Genomic DNA, 8,832 nt, shown 5'->3' with positions numbered 1-8,832 from the left:
ATGAGCCACCGCGCCCGGCCAGAATTCTTTTTTTTTTTTCTTTCAACCACAATATGTTTTTCTGAGTGAGGAAGAAAGAGAATTTACATCACAAGGCAAAAAATACTCATACTATTGCATGCATCCATGGGAGAACATATTACAATACAAGCACCATTTTCCCTGGGTGCCAGGGGTGGGGCAGTTTAGCTGGAAAAGCTAAATTCTGCTCCACTTGGATTGAAAACGTTCAGATGTTTTGTTTATGTATTTGCTTTCTTGCTTATTCACCTGCGACATCTAATCCTTTAGTCTGAATAGTATCCAGTGAATACACTCCTGTCCCTCTCCTCAGTCCTCACCCAAATCCAGTAAAGCAAGAGATCAGCAGGGCAGCCAGAGAGCCCACACCAGTGAGGCCAGGAAAGAAAACAGAGCTCAAGAGAGTCCACATGAAGGTTTCCTTCCTTATCTAGTCCCCAGAGGCGTTTTTTCTAAGTAAAACTCCCAAAGAACTAAAAACAAAGGAAACACAAAAAATTCAACGTGGTATAGAAATTTCAGTAGAAGAACTTTTATTGAACAGTAAGATTTAAGATTTCACCAGGTGAGAAGGGGAATTGAAAATTAGTAGAAAAATTCCTAGGAGACCAGTTAGCCACAACAAAGAATGGGATGTATCTTCCCCTCAATACAGGTAGAGGAGCAGCATCAGAAGCAGGGCGTTGGAGAGAGGCATAGAAGAGAATCATCTTCTCCTGGCCCAGGCAAGCTACCTGGTGTACCTTCAAGTTCAGGCCAGCTGCTGTTCCTGCCCGCTCTTGGAGATGAAAAGGTTTCCCATGCCCCCACCTCCTCCCGAGTTAATTCTCTCCAGGTGCTTCTCTTGATGTAAACCCAGGGTGCTATTAGCAGGCTCCTTCTTGTTCTCTTGCTCAAATCCTTTCCAACCTTTCCAACCTGTGGAGCTCTGCTGTTTCTAATTTCTAACCCCCATCTTGTTTCTTTCCCTCAATATTGAATTCTGCCATAATCTTCAGATCAACTCTAGTTGTCTCCATTTTTTTTCTGAATGCTAAAACCTTCCAGCCGTCTTCTCTTCCACTCCCTGACCACTCACGAGTCACCTGCATTTTTTACCCCAGTCGTCATCCTTGTTTCCATGAACGATCCTCTCCAGGGCTTCCTGCCAGAAAAGTATTTTGCAAGTTTCATTTGAATTCCTACACAGTATAATTCTGAACATGTAAATAATATATAAAGTCAACCTATGTTTGGAGCTAAGAGTGACAACAATCTCTCACACTACAGATCCGTCCCAAATTGGTAATGCCCTAAAAATGCTAATAAAAATAAGGTGCTTGTGAAATACTCAAATCCCTTCAGTTAGTACAAAAACAACTGGTGACCTAAAAATTCAAGGAATGGCCCAGAGTAAAGGGAAATGTAATGTTGACTCTGGTTTACAGAAAGTGAATCTGAGTCATGGCAGATCCTGAAATTTCACATGAACTCATTCTGCCTGTAAATGCCCCGGCATCAATAGTGAGCAAACGTGCATTCTGGCCAGCCAGGCAGAAGCACTTTGTTTTCCATTGTGCGGTGACGCCAGATCCCCATTGCTTCTGACAAAGGCCCTCGTCAAGCCTGTGTGTCATCATTTGCGTTTGCCACAGCTGCAGCTGGGTTCGCGCAGACCTACTTCCCGACTGCGCATCAACCGACCTCCCTGGGGCCGAGAGAGGCAAGCCGGGTCCGCGCGGGGTGCAGCGCCACCTGCTGGACTTCATGCGATGGAGCAGCAGCCTGGAGTGGCTGCGGAGTCCAAGAAGTCCTGTCCTTGAGGTTTGCTTTCAGACAACGGCCAGTCCTGACTGCAAGAACAAAAACACTAGCAGAAATATGCACCCGTTACGCAAACCAGCCCTTAAGGCTGCACATGATCCTTTCCCCACTACAGAATGTGGTGTGGCATGTATATGTGCACCAGTTAGTATGTGGAGGGAGAGGGGGTACACCCATTTGTGGTGGGGGGGTATAATGTGGTGTGTGCATGTGCGGTGTCTGTGCACGACCATTCAAAGGTAGGAAAAGTGGCATCCTCGTCATACTCCTTGTTGGATTGGTAAGGAATTGTTCAGTTGACAGAGATTTTTATATAACTTGTTCCATTTATTTCCTCGCTACGCCGTTCAAGTAGATGAAACGTTCTCCACCAAATGAATTGCCAGTGCTCTGGCTCTCTAGAAGAATTACTCATGACCTAACCACGCTGGAGGCTGACAGCTAACTAATGATCTTTCCCTCTTTTCAAAAGACTTTGCCCATATGGGAACAAAGACTGTCATGATCCCCCAGCCAGGCAGGGCTGGCCCTGGGCTTGGAGGAGGCGATGAAGTAAGACACAGCCAGCTATGGGAAGAAGTCAACCACTTCCACGAGGCCAATTGTGGGTGTCTCAGGAAACAGACAAGTTGCGAGTTTATGTTTTTGCCAGATCCTCTGCTCCTTTAGAGACGTGCTCGCATGTCACATGCGTGAGGCAACTTTCCGTGCCTAGGAGGTTACTGACTTAAACCCAGGGACACTTGTTGAAGTGGGAGGCCTGACAGACAAAGGCAAAGGTGTTTGATGAATGGCCCTGCTTGTTGGTGATGTGGAAGTGTTTACTGACAGTTCTAGAAACACCAGGGAGCCAACAGATTAAGTGTTCTGTATTTTCCTGGCTACTAAATAATAACTACAGTTTCCTGAGGGTTTACTCATGCCAGGCAGAAGGCTAAGTGCTTTACCTTTGTTTTTTTGTTCATGAAATCCTCAAAACTGCTCTATAAGCCATGCACTATGATCAGCCCTGCTTTCCCGATGAGGAAACTGAGGCCCAGAGGGGTAAGTTCCCTGCCTAAGGTTACACAGCTCAGGAGTAAGGGGAGGATTCAGGTCTCTGCAGGCCAAAGGCCAGGCTCCTGATGCTGACCCTCCTGCTTCCCTGCCATTAGTGCCCTGCGAGGCCCGGACCTGCCCTCTATTTTCCCACTCGTTTTAGGGCCACAGTGACTCACCAGCCACGTGCCCATACCACTCATTTTCACAGAGCCCTGGAGTATGAGAGCAGGGCTTGAGGAAAGAGCTTTCGTTCACTTTATTTTGAGCCAGGACAACAGACTGGGAAGTGGTTGGAACACACAGTTCTGGGTCAGAGGTCAGAGAACAGACAGGACTCCAAAGGCTAAAACAAACAAGATTTCTCACAGCAGCTCTGGCCGCGTTGAGACCCACGGGCTGGGGCTGGCCAATCTGTCCCCACGTGGGATAGACTGTGTCCAGAAGGGTGGCCTGGACTACTCCTGGCTAGAGCAGATGAGGAAACCACTGTCCTGGATTCAGCTCCCAGTTCTGCGACATTCCAGCTGAGGGCCTGTGGGACAGTCGTGAAGAGCCACATATGGCAATGTCATCTCTCAGGAACCCAAGACGCCAAGGCCCCTCACTGTAACGTGGCAATAACGCCAGCTAGCATGCAGAACTGTTGTGGGGTAATGAATGGAAGCTAATGTATGAGAAGGAGCTGTTACACTCCAGGACTCTAGATATCAAATTTTATGGTTATCAGTTTCACAGCAAAAAAAAAGAGAAAGTACTCTTATTCTCATATTATTCTTATTAGTTCTGGTGTGCACTTACATGAGAAATGGCAAAGGGATATTCTGCTTGCAGTCTTTTGCCCTCTGGCAAAAACTTTCCAGACAGGGTGTCATCATGTGCAGCTTCCGTGATGCAGTTTGATCCTGATAGGTAACAAGAGTGACACGTTTTATCAAAATCTTCTTACATGGCTCAAGGTCACTTCCACCGACACCAGTGCTATTAATATTTCCCCCATTAAGCCAACCCGTCCTAAGAGCCAAAGAGAATACCATAGTTCCAGGTTTCGGTTTGAAGGTGCTGATGGATGAGAGTAGAAGGGAGTGAATGAGGAAGCCCAGACCATCCTGCAGGAGCAGGGAACTAAGACCCAGGCCAGCACTGTGCCCCACCCCCCTCCCCCCATAGCCTTCCCAAGGGTGAGGGGCAGCCATGCGGAAACTGGCACTCACTAGGCCAAGACAGCACACGCCTCCAACCTTCAGACAAAAGCCTTTTGTCTGGGAGGTGCTGGGGGACACCACACAATGCTGTTTCTTTCTAAATTATTTTTTTCCCCTGAATGCTATCTAGATCCTGGAAATCTATTTCCACGAAATGATTTTAAAATATCCTATATGATAATTGAACGCTTGTCATCAACATGAATGTCCAACATTAGGGGCATGGTTAAGTATAGAATGGTGTATCCCATGATGTTTATGAGAGTTTATAAACATGTGGAGGAAGGGTACAATAGCATAAAGGAAGGCTTGTGTTAGGCTCACATATGAAAAATAAAGAAACAAGAAAAAAAGCTGCAGGCAGGAGTGTACGATGGTAGGAGCTGACGGTACAAAAGATAAATGCTGAAACTATTCTGTAGGATACTGAAATGGATACTGACCTGCATTCGTCAAAACCCACAGAACTGTACAACACAGAGAATAAACCTTAAAGTAAATGATAGACTTTATTTAATAATAATGTATGAATATTGGTTCACTAATTGTAACAAATATATGGCACTAATACAAGATCTTTGTTACACGATGTTAATAATAGGGGGAACTATGTTCAGGGAAGGAGGGCAGAGGGAAACAGCTGTCCTAGCTGCTCAATTTTACTATAAACTTTAAACTGTTCTAAAAAATGAAGTGTATTAATTTTCTTAAAACTAAAAATAAATAAACAGAAGGCAATAAATCAAAATATGAATAGCACCGTTTTTGGATAGTGAGACTATGACTAGCTGCTTTTTCATTTTTTACTTTTCTGATTTTCTGCATTCTAATTTTATCAATCAGGTAAAACTAATGAAAAGTTTTAAAATCTTGTCTGGGTGACTATTCTCTGAGGCAGGAACTGTGTTGGCTCACAGTGCTCTGTGGTCTAGTTCCCTAAACACAGCAGGAATTTAGTAAGTTTTGCTAATAGCGCATAAGCACTTTTAAATACATCTTCAACTCTGTCTGCCTTGCAGCCTACAAGCTTGTCGCCTCACGGCCCGAGAGAGGACAGCAAATTAAAGTAATAATTGTGAGAGGAACAGATCAGAGCATCTAACGAGTGGTTGGTTGGGTCACTGTAAATTGAAAATCTCTCCTTAAGTGGCTAGAGGCCTGCGTGGGCATGTCGAGAAGCATCTATGAAGTGGCATCAATGGGTAGAGTGGTGGGTGCCGATATAAGACCAAACCCAAGATATCATGTCATCAAACAAGAAGCATGGGCAAGGCTTTGGCATGTAGAAATTGCTGCAATGGGCTGGGCGCGGTGGCTCACGCCTGTAATCCCAGCACTTTGGGAGGCTGGGGCGGGCGGATCTTGAGGTCAGGAGATCGAGACCATCCTGGCCAACATGGTGAAACCCCGTTTCTACTAAAAATACAAAAAATTAGCCAGGCATGGTGGCGGGCGCCTGTAGTCCCCAGCTACTCGGGAGGCTTTGGCAGGAGAATGGCGTGAACCCGGGAGGCGGAGCTTGCAGTGAGCCGAGATCGAGCCACGGCACTCCAGCCTGGCTGACAGAGCAAGACTCCGTCTCAAAAAAAGAATAAAAAGAAATCACTGCAGTGAGATTGGTTTGAGAATTGGGAAGAATTATATCAAAACAATTCTTAGCTGAGTGCCTGATTCTTGGTGAACAGTCAACAAATAGTAACTGATACTTCTGAGCATTAGAGGGATTTGTTAGATCCTAGTTTTAGGATTATTTAGGAATAAAGCTCAGAGATAAAGCAATCCTTCATATTAAAATTGTTTTACAATTTACAATGCTTCTTGACATTTATCTCATTAACTGCCTTCATTTGTAACCTTGTATGACTGCAAGCTCCTTGAAGACAGGGCCATGTCTCGGTTTCGTATCTCCCCCTCTTAACACTGTCTGGCACATAGTTGGTTCTTATAGTGGATTAAAGGCTCTTACCGCAAATTCACTGATGCCTCCCATCCAGAGGTGATGTCTATGTATTTTATTTCTCCTTTTGAATCTGGGCTAACCTGTGACTGCTTTGACCAACTGAGTATGGTGGAAGTGACATTATGACACCTCTAAGCCTAGCCTTAAGGCAAACCTGGTCTCTTGGAGCCCTGAGCTTTCATGTAAGAAGCCCAGCTACCCTACTGATGAGTCCATGTGGAAAGGCCTAAGACCACATGGAGAGGGAGTGGAGCCCAGCGGAGTCCAGCTTTCCAGCCATCCCGGTCAAGGGATCAGCTAAGTCGGCAAAGCCATTTTGACAAGTCCAGATCAGATCAGCTGCTACTTGAATATCTCAAAGGACTCCAGCTGACTGTGCAGGGAGCAGAATCACCCAGCTGAGTCCTGTGTGAGTTCCTTACCAACAAAAGTCATAAGATACCTTGAAATGATTATTTCAGCCACTAAGCTGGGGTCATTTATTATGAAACGGTAGCTAGAACAGCTCTTACTAAATGTTTGCTATGGATGGATAAACAGATGGATGGGTGGATGGATGGATGGAAGACTTAGAAGGGCCATTATTTTTCCTAGAGGAATAATGCTCAGAGATAAAGCAACTTGCCAAAGTTCCTGTAATAAGCATTTGTCATTATTTCCTCCTCCCTTAGCATCTGAACCTCCTTCTCCTTTTGGAGAATTTTCTGTCTTATTAGGTAGAGCTACTTCAAATTACAGAAACAAAAATGCCATATATGCCTTTCCACAGCCTTCTTTAAAGCTAAGGTACAGGCCCGTGGTGCAAGATCTTCCAGTGAGACACTCCTGCCTCAAACTGTGAATCAGAAACTGGGGCAGGCTCCATTCCAGTGGGTGGGGGCAGCAGTTGGAGTCTCAGCAACACAGACCCTCCAGAAGCCCTGCAGCCACAGCCCCAGCAGCAGGGTCCTGTGTCCAGGCTTCCTGGTACGAGCCCCCCAGCCAGGTACCATGTCTAGTGATATGAGCCAGATTTGCTGTGCCTGGCAGCAGCAGGATCTCCACTGCATTGTGAATCCAGGCCGTTCTTCCTATCTCCAAGCTTGTCATCTCTCCCTCTTAGGAGTGGGGTGAGCTATGCTATCCTATTTTTAATAAGTTCTTTCTCTGCTGAAAGCTAGGAACCCTGGCTGACAGTACCAGATGTGGATTTCTCATTCTAGGATGCCATGTTCTCCATGAATAATTTTCAAATGGTGTCCTGAAGGTCCTAGGGTTCTGCTGGTCATAGTCTGTAGTCCCAGCTACTAGGGAGGTGTGAGAATCGCTTGAACCTGGGAGGCAGGGGTTGCAGTGAGCCGAGATCACACCACTGCACTCCAGCCTAAACGACAGAGCAAGACTCCGTCTCAAAAAAAAAAAAAAAATTCCTTGGTCTGTTTGCTCTAATATTTTTGCTTTGGGTGGTATGTATTGTTGTCTTGTGCAGTTTTGATCTTTCTTTTAATGTAATTTTCCTCCTTAAGTTTTGACCTTCTTCTGTCCTGTGAGCTCCTGTTGAAAGGGGGTATTGGCTACTCTGGCACTCTGCATCAGGAAAGGAGTGTAAGGTAGGGAAGGTGGTGAGCCCCAAGCATTAGAACCACCATTCCTATTCCCATTTGCTAACATTCCCATTTGCAACTCCAGCCAGGATTTACCTTTAGCTTTAGGAAGAAGAGCAATAGGGGTAAGTGGTTTGTTGTCAGTTTTTAGAATCCATGCTTCCTTCTTGCTTCCATAGCTTCTTCAACATTGCCTTGCAGGAAGGAGCTACAGCCACGCCAGTTGGACAACTAGCAGGAAGTGGAGATTCTGAATAAATGATTAATTAATTTCACCTAGCGGGACAATTAGAAGAGGAATAACTTACATGTGAAGCAGAGCTGGGTCCCAGCTTGTCATGGCCTGGACTGTTGGCTCTCTCTGTGATCCCACTGTGTCCGGAATTGGTGGGTTCTTGGTCTCACTGACTTCAAGAATGAAGCCGCGGACCCTCGCGGTGAGTATTACAGTTCTTAAAGGCAGTGTGTCCGGAGTTTGTTCCTTCTGATGTTCCGATGTGTTCGGAGTTTCTTCCTTCTGGTGGGTTCGTGGTCTCGCTGGCTCAGGAGTGAAGCTGCCGGACCTTCGCGGTGAGTGTTACAGCTCTTAAGGCGGCACGTCTGGAGTTGTTCGTTCTTCCCGGTGGGCTTGTACTCTCGATGGCTTCAGGAGTGAAGCTGCAGACCTTCGCGGTGAGTGTTACAGCTCATAAAGGCAGTGTGGACCCAAAGAGTGAGCAGTAGCAAGATTTATTGCAAAGAGCAAAAGAACAAAGCTTCCACAGTGTGGAAGGAGACTGGAGTGGGTTGCCAGTGGTGGCTGGGGCAGCCTGCTTTTATTCTCTTATCTGGCCCCACCCACATCCTGCTGATTGGTAGAGCCCAGTGGTCTTTTTTGACAGGGCGCTGATTGGTGCATTTACAATCCGTGAGCTAGACACAAAGGTTCTCCAAGTCCCCACCAGATTAGCTAGATACAGAGTGTCCACACAAAGGTTCTCCAAGTCCCCACCAGAGTAGCTAGATACAGAGTGTGGATTGGTGCATTCACAAACCCTCAGCTAGACATAGGGTGCTGATTGGTGTGTTTACAAACCTTGAGCTAGATACAGAGTGCTGATTGGTGTATGTCACTGAACTAGACATAAAGGTTCTCCAAGGCCCCACCAGAGTAGCTAGATACAGAGTGTTGATTGGTGCATTCACAAACCCTGAGCTAGGCACAGGGTGCTGATTGGTGTGT

At 46.1% G+C, this 8,832-nt stretch overlaps 1 pseudogene; it reads right to left on the bottom strand.

Annotated features, from left to right (window-relative positions):
- Nucleotides 1–542: 542 nt before the first annotated feature.
- Nucleotides 543–4,064, bottom strand: LOC101127732 (uncharacterized; annotated as a pseudogene).
- Nucleotides 4,065–8,832: the final 4,768 nt, after the last annotated feature.

The sequence above is a fragment of the Gorilla gorilla genome, chromosome 4 (genome assembly GCF_029281585.2).
Source record: "Gorilla gorilla gorilla isolate KB3781 chromosome 4, NHGRI_mGorGor1-v2.1_pri, whole genome shotgun sequence".
Taxonomy (NCBI): domain Eukaryota; kingdom Metazoa; phylum Chordata; class Mammalia; order Primates; family Hominidae; genus Gorilla; species Gorilla gorilla.
The sequence above is the reverse complement of the archived record's forward strand: the minus strand, read 5'-3'. Positions and strand labels throughout refer to the sequence as shown.